Source organism: Pipistrellus kuhlii, unplaced genomic scaffold (genome assembly GCF_014108245.1).
Source record: "Pipistrellus kuhlii isolate mPipKuh1 unplaced genomic scaffold, mPipKuh1.p scaffold_m20_p_10, whole genome shotgun sequence".
In the NCBI taxonomy this organism is placed as follows: Eukaryota; Metazoa; Chordata; class Mammalia; order Chiroptera; family Vespertilionidae; genus Pipistrellus; species Pipistrellus kuhlii.
The window spans coordinates 36,779,820-36,791,759 of NW_023425405.1; the positions used below are offsets into that span (position 1 = coordinate 36,779,820).

Here is an 11,940-nt window from a genome sequence, read left to right on the forward strand (position 1 = left end):
CTTTCAGGTATTGCACTTTACACTTACGTGTGTACCAACAATGGAACTGTACCTGGTCTTTCCTGGTGAAAGAATTGAAGGACTTCCATAATTCCACAGGTGCTTATGTAAAAAGGTCCTAGGCCCCCAACTATGAATTTTAGAGCAAAGATATGCTGTCCCTATTAGCATTCTATCCATATATATCTTTTTTGGATGTTTCATTTTTTACCTTATATCACAGTTACTTAGGCACTCAATAAACATTCCTTGGGTAAATACCTGAATAAATACATAAATAAAATTTGGCCTATAGAACAATATCCTTACATTTAAGGGCAGATTAGAATTCTGTGTTAAAAACATGCACATCAAATTTTATAATATTTTTTGCTTTAAATGGTAAGGAGTCTTACAACATTATAGAAACTCTGGAATAATTTTCTAAACCAACTTTTTCCAAAAGTTAAGTTTCAATTGATTTTTTTTTTATATATGTTGATCTCCATTGATGGCCTTTGGCCACTGGAAATGATCACATATTTCAAAAGAAATTAAATAATGGATAAAAATTATTAGTAGTAAGGAAATTTCTTGAGCAAATTGGTTGGTTTTTCAGGTTTTATCACTATTCTTCTCACTGTTCACCTGGGACTATTACTATCCATATTTGATGGTGGCTTAATGGAAATGAGCAACTGTCTTTTAATTAGATTTTTCAGTTCCTATCCAACTGCAAATAAACATTAAAATCCACTCAAAATCAACAGAAATGTCAATAACCTTGAAAACATGTTGACTGTCAAAACTGGTTTGGTTCAGTGGATAGAGCGTCAGCCTGCAGACTGAAAGATCCCAGGTTCAATTCCGGTCAAGGGCATGTACCTTGGTTGCGGGCACATCCCCAGGATGGAGTGTGCAAGAGGCAGCTGATTGATGATTCTCTCTCATCAGAGTTTCTAACTCTCTATTCTTCTCTCTTCCTCTCTGTAAAAAATCAATAAAATATATTTTTTTAAAAAGAAAGCATGTTGACTTTATTAAATGATGAGAAAATGATGTAAGCTCTTAGTGATAAATCCAGCAATAAAATAATAGTTTGTCAATGAATTATCAGGCATCACTCTCATGTTTACTGCTACTGTTTGACATAATAAAAATAACACAATACTGGTTATCAAATAATGCAATATAAGTAGGAATTGTTTATTAGCATACAATTTTCCATAAATTAAAAGGATGCTTTAATATCTAAGACAAATAGCCTATTGAATGGCAAAGTCTTGAGGTTTTTTTTTTTTTTTATCAATTCCATTTAAATTATGCCCTTTAATGTCTTTCTAGCCCAAAAATATACTTCAGTAACTCATAGTGTTGCCTTTAACTCAGACTTTTAAACTCATTTTTAAGGTTAACAAAATGTTTTTGAAATTATATGTTTGTGATCTAAAAATAAAATAAAATTTAAAAACAAAAGGAAAAACCTTATACCATGTTCTTAAGCAATTTTCTTGACCTATTTTAACTCAAAATTTCTCTTTTACCTAAATGAGATTTAGTTGTTTAAGGAAGGCATTTCCAATGCTAAGGTTTTTAAAATCTATTTACTCTAGTGAGTCTTTACTGAATACCCCGCCTTCAATATCTCTTCAGTCCAAAGTAGACTTCTTATACTTACTAAAAAGATCAAAATCCTGTGCTGGCTTCCCAGTGTTTAAGACTCTAATATTTAGTTTCGTACAAAACAATCTACATGGTCAACCTTACAACTTGTATCTTTCATTACTAAACTATTCATTATATTGTCCTCTAAACATAAAACAAACATATTTCCTTTTGCTCATTGTAAATATGCCTGCCTGAAATACCCTTTCTCTCTTTGTTTTTTTTTTTGTTGTTGTTGTTGTTGTTGTTTTTCTTTCTTTCTTTCTAAATATTGCTCAACTTCTGGACCCAATTCAAATTCCACTCCCATAGACAGAGCATCCCATTTTAAAGTGCCCTCTCTTTCAACTTCCTCTTCTAAACTCTCACATGATCAGGACCGTTTTAGTATTTATTACATAATTCTTAAGGGTGCTAGTTAAATGTTATAGAGATGTAAAATCCAGAAACTCAATTAGATTGCATGTTCCATACAATCCAGGACCAAGAATTACACATACTTAATAAAACCATAATGTTAAGCCTGCTTCTTATAGAGTAGACATGGAACAATATTTTTTGATTAATTTATTTTTGATAAGTTGGAAATACAGAAGATAGCAATGGAACAATTCCTAAGTGAGCAGATGATTGTACTGATCTGAAACCAAAGCAACCCATATTAATAGTATTTTTAATGACCCTCATCATTTCTCCTCAATCTGGGAAAGACTCATGTTTCTTTCCAGATGGATCATGGGTGTAATATATATATATATAAATGCAAACTACATTAAGCATTTTATTTCAGGCTTAAGATTAGGTCTTTGCCTTCAAGAAACTCAGAGTTCTATTAAGAGTTAGAGACACACAAATATGTGAGAAGTTAACCAAAGATTTTAATAATAGTGCAAATCAACAATAGAGGAGATGCCATAATTTTTAATATACATAATCAGGAAAATACACTATCATTAATTGCTGTATAAATTCAAAGAAAAAAAGTGATTTCAGGCTAATGTGAATAGACAGAAAGAGGACAACCTATGTGCGGGAAATGCAAAGACCATGAAGAAAGTGTCTCGGGAGAGGATGGGAAGGGTAAGTTGGAACTCAACTGAAAACAGTTTGAATGTCTGGATGTGGTCCCTGGGGCATCAAGGAGCCATTTACTGGGATAGTAAAGGGATCAAAACAGTTCTGTTTGCTAAAATCTTCAGATCATGCATTGTGCTGTCAGTTTATTTACACAGTGCAATGCAGCAATTAACACAATGTTCTCAAATGAGAAATCAATCGTGAAATGACTAAAGAGACCATCTGGGTGTGTTGCCTGCTGTGTGAAAACAGTGGGTTTCACCTGAGTGTCACAGTGGTCAGGCACATAGACTCTGCAGCCAGGCTTGTCTAGATTTCCATCCAAGCTCTGACACTCAACAGCTACAGGAAATTACAGAACTTCTCTCTGTGTGTTAGTTTTTTGAGGTATGAAATGGGGATCGTATGATAGCATCTTCTTTATAGGGATGGTGAAAAAAATTAAAATGAGTTTATAAATGTAAAGCATGTTAACAGTCTTTCACACATAAAACTTATATGACTATTATTATAGTAATGTGTATCAGTCGTGTTATTTAAGTATTAAATGCTGGATCCTAAGCTCCTATACAAAGTTGATAGAAATAAAAATCAAGGACCATGCTTCAGGTATGAATTCATACAGGGTAAACATGCAATATCACTGATAACACATTTGCTCTAATATGCCCTCTTGCCCAATTACAACTTTCAGGTTAGACTTTTAGGTCAAAGTATGATCTGTGACCTGAAACCACTGAGCAAGGCTAAAACCTGTTCAGGCAAAGGTCAAACTCAGACCCTGATGTCTTTGGTAATGATGTCCAATCAAAAGCTGGGTGGATGGTGGTGCCAGGTGTTACATAATGAGATTTATGAACTCTTCTAGATCCCTTCAGGACACCGCTCAAGGCTGTGTCTCCCTGAGCACCTCGAAGAAGCTGCTGACTCACTGTACATTATAAATCAACACATAGACAAACAGCACTTTGCCTAGATAACTGTTTGTCAAATGGATAACAAGAGACTTAAGCTATTAAAGGAACAATAAGGCTTCAGTTGCTTCTAGACAGCCTCTTTGCCCTTCTAAATATCATATTTCATCTTGTGAAAAGAGACCTTCAAATGATAACAAAAACAAGCACAAAAACATGAATTTTTAAAAGCCTTTGAAAACAGTTCCCTGGCTTGTTGGAAAGTGGAGAATGTTTTCTTACTTTTTTTTTTTTTTTAAGAACGTCTGACAATAGTTCCTTGTAACTAAAAATATACCTGTATTTTTAGTTGTATAGAGTCAGATGTGATTCTTATTTTTCCATAATCCAGATAGTTCCAAGAAAGATTTTACTTACCATGTACTAATTTGGGGGAGATTATTTTAGGAGTAAAAATTACCATTGAACTTGAAGAAATGATTTCTTAGATAAAGATAATCTATGGGTTATAATGTTGACTGATTTTCAAACTGTAGTTTTCACACTGGCTGGTTTGGCTCAGTGTATAGAACGTTGGCCTGGGGACTCAAGGGTCCCAGGTTTGATTCTGGTCAAGGGCATGTACCTTGGTTGCAGGCACATACCCAGTAGGGAGTGTGCAGGAGACTGCTGATCAATGTTTCTAACTCTCTATCCATCTCCCTTCCTCTCATATATAATCAATGAAATCTATTTTTTAAAAACCTGTAGTTTTCATTTGGACAAAAATAGGAATTTCATGTATTGGAATTTCATGGTTTCATTAGACTTCTTCTCTCTAAACTGTTTTAAAATTGAATACTAGGTAAGCAAAAAATATATATATATAGAATCTATTATGTGACAGGTATTTTCCTAATGATTTTACATTAATTTTCCCTTACAGTACATTATATAACTCCTTTACATAAATGTACTTCTTTTATCCTCACAATATCTGTGATATTGTTATTTAACCCATTTTACTTATTTTTTTATATTTTATTGATTTTTCACAGAGAGGAAGAGAGAGGGATAGAGAGTTAGAAACATCCATGAAAGAGAATCATCGATTAGCTGCCTCTTGCACACCCGCTAATGGGGACATGCCCGCAACCAAGGAACATGTCCTTAACCGAAATCGAACCTGGGACCTTTCAGTCTGCAGGCCGACGCTCTATCCACTGAGCCAAACTGGTTTCGGCTAACCCATTTTACAGATAAACTGAACACAAAGAATCTAGTAAATTGCCTCTGTCAAAGGACTAAGCTAGGGTTTGATTCAAGGTGTCATATACTCCAGTGGTTTGCTGTATACTTTGCTCTGAGGACACAGTACTTCTTTGAGAAATGTAAAAAGCACAGCAACAAATCAGAGCTAGATCATGCAAATGAGGAGCCCACAACTAATCTATAGGGACAGGGAACACTGCTACTGGTCACATCAGCACAGTTGCTGGCCCTTGGATTCTTCAGACAGTATGACCAGACTGTCCTATCTACTTTGCATTGGTAAGCCAGCTCTCACTTGCTACTGACTTCTCAGGCATTGAGGTTGTGGGCAAAAAGGGTTTTATGGAAAGTAACCTTATAGGGTGACCTGATCATAACTTCCTAACTGGTTAGATCTTGGTGGGTAGTCATGCAACTGGCATATAACTTTTAGTAAAAGGCCTTTCTTTACCTTAAACAAGCCGTGTCCACTGTTTCTGTGTATCTAGTTTAGAGCCTTTTTGAAATGCCTCTTTTCAGATCCCTGCTTCTAAAAGTGACCACCTAGCTGAAACCCGTTTGGCTCAATGGATAGAGCGTCAGCTTGGGGACTGAAGGGTCCCGGGTTTGATTCCGGTTAAGGGCATGTACCTTGGTTGTGGGCATATCCCCAGTAGGGAGTGTGCAAGAGGCAGCTGATAGATGACTCTCTCATATATGTTTCTAACTCTCTATCTCTCTCCCTTCCTCTCTGTACAAAATCAATAAAATATATATTTAAAAAAATAAATAAATAAAAGTGACCACCTAGAGAACACATAATCTAATTAACTATTCTTGTCCATACCTTACTTTTTTACCATCTTCATATAGTCTTCCTTATATTCCCTCCTTAATTTCAAATGCATAAAAGAAACTGCAAAATTGGTATTCTTCACAGCACTTGTGATCTTGTGCCCTGAACTATGGTCGTCGGTTGGCTCAAATAAACTCATAAAAATTCTCTACAGGTTTGGACATTCTTCCAGCAACAAGGCAATTCACTTAGTTATTCAACAAGCAGCAACAAAGATTTCTGAAGCACCACATGCTGTCAAGCACTGAAAACGCCATCAAGAATCTCAAAGATTCCCTTCTCAAGGACATTATGGTTTATTTGTGAACATAGAGATTAAGTCTTAAATGATATGTTTTAATATCAATATTTATTATATTATCCTGAGGGTTAGATACAAGATTTCTGGGGGCAGGGACAAACTCTTTGTAGTAAAATTTACATCAGTTCTCTTGGTTCCAACTTTTCCTCCTCTTATAGGGTGATGCAGTGAGAGCCAAATGTAACCTTATACTTACTGGGGTCTGTGCTAAGAATGAAGAAACCCTTAAAAACCTGAGAATTAATATAGAAGAGGGATGGCTGTCCCCCCTTCCTCCCTTCCTATGACTGTGAGAGAAAATTTTGCTCCCTCAGGCACATGAACTCTCTTTTGGAAGAGAATAAGAAGGATCCTTTGTTCTTTACCCTTTAGAATACAGCAGAAGTTTCTCTGAGTTTACAATTCTTAGAATGTTTCCAAGCCCCAGAGTTTTATCATCCCTTGAAAAAAGCACGTATCTCCAGAGAGGTAAGTCTCTTACTATCTATCTATTCAGTTATCTTTAAGTTTCAAGATCTGCCCTTTAACATAGATAGGTCCCAGCCAAATTTTCCCTGAAATCCCTAACAATGCAGACACACAGATTAACTTTCTGACAATTATGAAGACTGTGACCATCACAAAGGAGACATCCAGAGTGCCATGGAAAAGTAAAAGGAGATCAAATCTATTCTATAGTGGGAAAGAGGTGAATCATGGGAGATATCCCTGATGAGTGATATTTAGCCTGAGGCACGGAGAAGAAATAGAGTTGGAAACAGGGCCAGTAGCGGTGGGGTAGGTGAGGTGTAGCACAGAGGGTGCAGCACATGAGATGATGAAGGCTGATACCTGAGTGGTGGCTTCAGTGAGATGAAAGAAGAGCCGTGTGGCTGGTATCTGGAGTAGAAATGAAATTGGTAGGTAAAGAATTAGGAGACATAAGTAGAGACCAAACCACGAAAGGCTTGGTAGACCTTGAACATTTCTTTTACAATCTGGCAATAAGAAGTCAGGAAAGTGTTTAGGTGGAGATAGTGGCATAATTTCTGGTTGTGTTTTTTTTTTTTTAATATATTTTATTGATTTTGTACAGAGAGGAAGGGAGAGAGATAGAGAGCTAGAAACATCGATGAGAGAGAGATTCATTGATCAGCTGCCTCTTGCACACCCCTACTGGGGATATGCCCGCAACCAAGGTACATGCCCTTGACTGGAATCGAACCTGGGTCCCTTCAGTCCCCAAGCTGACGCTCTATCTATTGAGCCAAACTGGTTTTGGCTGGTTGTTGTTTTTAAAAGTCAGATGGAGCTACATTGTGTAGAATGGATTATGCTTGAAAACAGAATGGAAAATGGGGTTAGGGCAGTTAGCAATAATACATTGTGGTGGTGAGAATAAAGAAACGCAGCCAGATTTGACAAATGTGTGGCAGTTGGAGTAAATAAAGTTTTTAAATAGTCCAAAGATGGAATATGTGGGTGGATGGTCCCATTTACTAAGAGGTAGTTCTCTTGAGGAGGGGCAGGTTTCAGAATGAGGTTATGAAATTGGTTATTTTTGTGTTGGCTTGAGGTGCTTATCAAGCATCCTGATGGGCATGTCAAAGAGGAAATTAGATATGTGAAAGCTAAAACTCAGAAAGAGAGACCTGACTCAAGATCTAAGTTTGGGCTGTCCAGCTGGAGTGGCTCAGTTGGTTGAGCATCATCCCATGAACAAAAAGGTCAGAGGTTAGATTCCTGGTCAGGGAACATGCCTGGGTTGTAGGCTTGATCCTAATAGAGAGCGTGCAGGAGCTAGCCAACTGATGTCCCTCTCTCTTTCTCTCTCTCTAAAATCAATAAAAACATATTTTAAAAACACCTAAGTTTGGGAATAGTCAGAATAAAGATGGGTCATAGAAACCCTGGGGTGTGGGTCAAGAAATACTGAGGAGTGAAATAGAAGGAGGCATAGGAACCAAAAAAAGGATTTGTAGTTAGAAGTTGAGTAGAGGAGTGGAAGGCTGTGAGAGGTAAGAGAAAAATCAGAAGAATCCAAGAACAGAGAGCATTTCAAGAAAGAAAGCGAGGTTAATGATGTGAATCAGATCACATTTCTTCCCAACAAAACCCCTGCAATTCTTTCTCGTTTTTCTTGGAATCAAATCAAAACTCTTTGCTATGTTTTGAAAATCTGGCTCAACTTCCTCTTCAGACTGACCTCCTACCACCTCCCCCGGACTAACTACAGCAGTGGTTCTCAACCTTTCTAATGCCATGACCCTTTAATACAGTTCTTCATGTTGTGGTGACCCCCAAACATAAAATTATTTTCGTTGCTACTTCATAACTGTAATTTTGCTACTGCTAATGAATCGTAATGTAAATATCTGTGTTTTCTGATGGTCTTAGCCTCTACAGCAGCAGTTCTCACCCTACGGCCACACTGGCTTTCCTGATGCTCCTTGAGTGGGCCAAATTCATCTCTGCCTCTGCATGTTTCTTCAGTCTTTTCAGCGGAAAAGAGAGTGTCATTTTCCCCAGGACAGTGATCAGGCCCTGCTTTGGTCAGATGCCTTTATAAACACAGGAGTAGAATATTACAATTGTCCAAGGCTGGGTCAAGTGCCTCCCAGTGGGCTACAGTGGCGACAGTTGGTCCAATTTGAAGCATATATTGTAGATTGAGCAAGATAATATGAAATGGGTAGAGATATTTCCCCATAGACAAGGATGGTGACAAATCAAAAGAATGTCACTAAGGCAGGAAACGCTGAGGTCAGAGTGGAGGTGTGGGTGGCAGGGGGTGAGAGGGAGTTCCAGTAGCTTTGAGAAGAAACAATGTTCTCCTTTATAGCAAGAGGAAACAATGTGAGTTGTAGGTGGGTCATATTTTTGGCTGTGAAGCTTGTTTGTAGAGAAGGGAGAAGATGAGAGGGTCAGGGGTCTGAGGACAGAAAGACTTACTTCAGAAATGCAAAGCTAGTACAACATTCAGAAATCAATCAATGTAATCTATCATCCCTACAAGCTAAGGAAGAAAACTCATGTAATCGTATCAATTAAAGGAGAACAAAGATGCAGGACTCAAACTACTTGGTTTCAAGACTAAAGACTCTAAAGCTATCATAACCAAGATAGCATGGTATTGGTGAAAGCATGGACACATAAATCAATGGGTCAGAACAGAGAGCATAGAGAGTCCCAAACAAATATAGTTAACTGATTTGCAACAAACGACAAGTGCTGGAGAGGTTGTGGAGAAAAAGGAACCCTTGTGCACTGCTGGTGGGAATGCAGACTGGTGCAACCACTGTGGAGAACAGTGTGGAGTTTCCTCAAAAAACAGAAAATGGAACTCCCATTTGACCCAGTAATCCCACTTTTAGGAATATATCCAAAGAAACTAGAAACACCAATCAGAAAGGATATATTAATATGTACCCCTATGTTCACAGCAGCACAATCTACAATAGCCAGAATTTGGAAACAGCCTAGGTGCCCGTCAGCAGATGATTGGATCAAAAAACTGTGGTACATCTACACAATGGAATACTATTCTGCCATAAAAAATAAGGAATTCTCATCATTTACAGCAACCTGGATGGAATTGGAGAACATCATGCTGAATGAAATAAGCCAATCAATGAAAAAGAAACACTACATGACCTCACTCATTTATGGATAATAAAGAACATTATAAACTGATGAACCAAAAGATAGATGTAGAGACAGTAAATCAACAAGCAGACTGTCAAATTACAGTGGGGAGGGGAGGGAGATCTGGGGGAGATAATAGATCAACCGAAGGACTTGTATACATGCATATAAGTACAGCCAATGGACATAAAACTCTGGGGAGGGAGGGTATGTATGGGAGGGAGGGCAGGGGACAAAAAAAAATCAATAAAATATATTTTTTAAAAAACCACAAATATAGTTAACTGATTTGGATCAATGTGCAAAAGGCATCCCATAGAGAAAAAAAAATTATATTTTCAACAATTAATGCTGGAACAATTAGACATCTGTATGCAAAAAAAAAAAAAAAAAGATTGTAAGACAAAAATCTTACAGGTTACACAAAATTTAATTCAAAGTGGATTATAGACATAAACATAAAACAAAACTGTAAAATGATTAAAGGAAAACATAAAAGAAAACTAGGTGGCTTTGGTGATGAGTTTTTTAAGTATAACATCAAAAGTTTGATCCATGAAGGAAAAAAAACTGGCAAGTGCGATTTCATTAAAATGAAAACTTCTGCTCTGTGTAAAACTTTGTTAAGGGAAATCTAATGAGCATACTCTACTATGAGAATAACAAAGAGGGGTTTCTGGAATGATCATAACAGAGATTAATGGAAGAGAGCAAAAAATGGAGAGATTGGCAGGAGCTACAAAGCTATATTTTTTTGTGGGTTTTTTTGTTTGTTGGTTTTTATGAAAAGCTGGGTCATGTGCCCAGCTGTGGCATAAGAAAATAAGGAAGACATGGATCTTGGAATCACACATTCTGACCCTGAGATATCTGTTATGAAACCTTCAGGAGAGGTGATTTGGAAATGTCAAGTTTATATTAATATAATAAAGTAAAGGAATGTTCACTTAACTGATGTGTTGGGCCGAGTTTCAGAAGACACAGGAAAGAGTTTGGAAAAGAAGTAAAAGAAGTCAAAAGAGATGAGTATTATGAAGGTCAGAACACGGAAGATGACAAATAGAGGATCTTGCATCAAAAGTCTACTGAAGAAAACAGGCTTTATGAAGAGTTGTCATGGATCAGAGCCTGGAAACCAGGTCTCACAGAATTCAGATTTGGAGAGAGGAGGAGGAGATCTGATGGTGGGGAGGGCCGCTTCCTCTTTTCTTGGGCCACAGGGACGGTGATAGCTATGGTGGCTGCCAGTAAGTCTGATTGCCTTTGTCCACCCAGCAGATGGGTGTTGATGGACATTTTTGGTAGCTTGGGTTCTTCATATGAGGAGGTTGTACAGCCTTCATATAAGTCTTTGCTGTAGCGCTCTACAGAAAGGAGGGAAGGGGATTGTTGAAATTGAATGTTTGTTTATGTGCTCAGGACTATAATATATATATTTAAAAAGCTTAAAATTATAATATAGCCTCTAAAAGATTAGAGAGCACTATAAAAATGGTCTTTAATCAAGCACTGGATAGTTTCATTGTTCATAAGTAGCAGGGAAAATTGAGATAAATGTTGTCAGAGCAGTTTTCTACAGAGACACAGAACTTCCTAGAAGCAAATAGAAGTTTTAAAGAAGTTTAGCATCTGGCTAGGAGAAGAAGAAAACATATAAGGAGACATCAGAAAAAGGAAAAAGTATAAATAAGAATCCCATGGCCAGAATATGAAATAGTGTGTGTGTGTGCACGCATGAGAGAGAGAGAGAGAGAGAGAGAGAGAGAGAGAGAGAGAGAGAGAGAGAGAGAGAGAGAGAGAGAGAGAGAGAGAGAGAGAGAGAGAGAGTATATTGTGTGTGAAAACCCATGTGTATTGGAATTGACAGGGGACTATTTTACTAAAGTAAAATAAAGGTAATACATTTTATAATGGGAAAATGGGAAATAAAAATTTGGGAAAGATAGAGATTATCAAGAATCTTGAAAAAAAATCTTGAAAAGTATAGACATGATCTGAAAAACACAGTAAAAAGCTATAATAAAATTTGACCAAGGAACTAAATGATCAAAGTAGCATTTTATAGAAGTTAGAAATGCATTTGTATCCTGGAGAGTCTGGGAGGGAGACAGGCAGTTTCACAGCTCAGTAAAAGAGTCTTTGCCAGTCAAAACATTTTTCAATCTTTGAAGAGCTAAATTAAAGAACTCACAACATCATATCATTTTCTATCTTTCCTCTCAAAGGAATGTTGACATAGTGAGCAAAATAGTTTTACCACGTCTTTGTATCTTCTTTTAAAAGAGAATAGTAAA

General features: G+C 37.1%; 1 long non-coding RNA gene across 1 annotated transcript; it reads left to right on the forward strand.

Moving 5' to 3' along the window:
* The first annotated feature begins 1,009 nt into the window (after positions 1-1,009).
* LOC123651959 lies at positions 1,010-11,296 on the forward strand. The gene is made up of 2 exons (XR_006740972.1): positions 1,010-1,711; positions 11,213-11,296. It is a non-coding gene; the product is annotated as an uncharacterized LOC123651959 (long non-coding RNA).
* Positions 11,297-11,940: the final 644 nt, after the last annotated feature.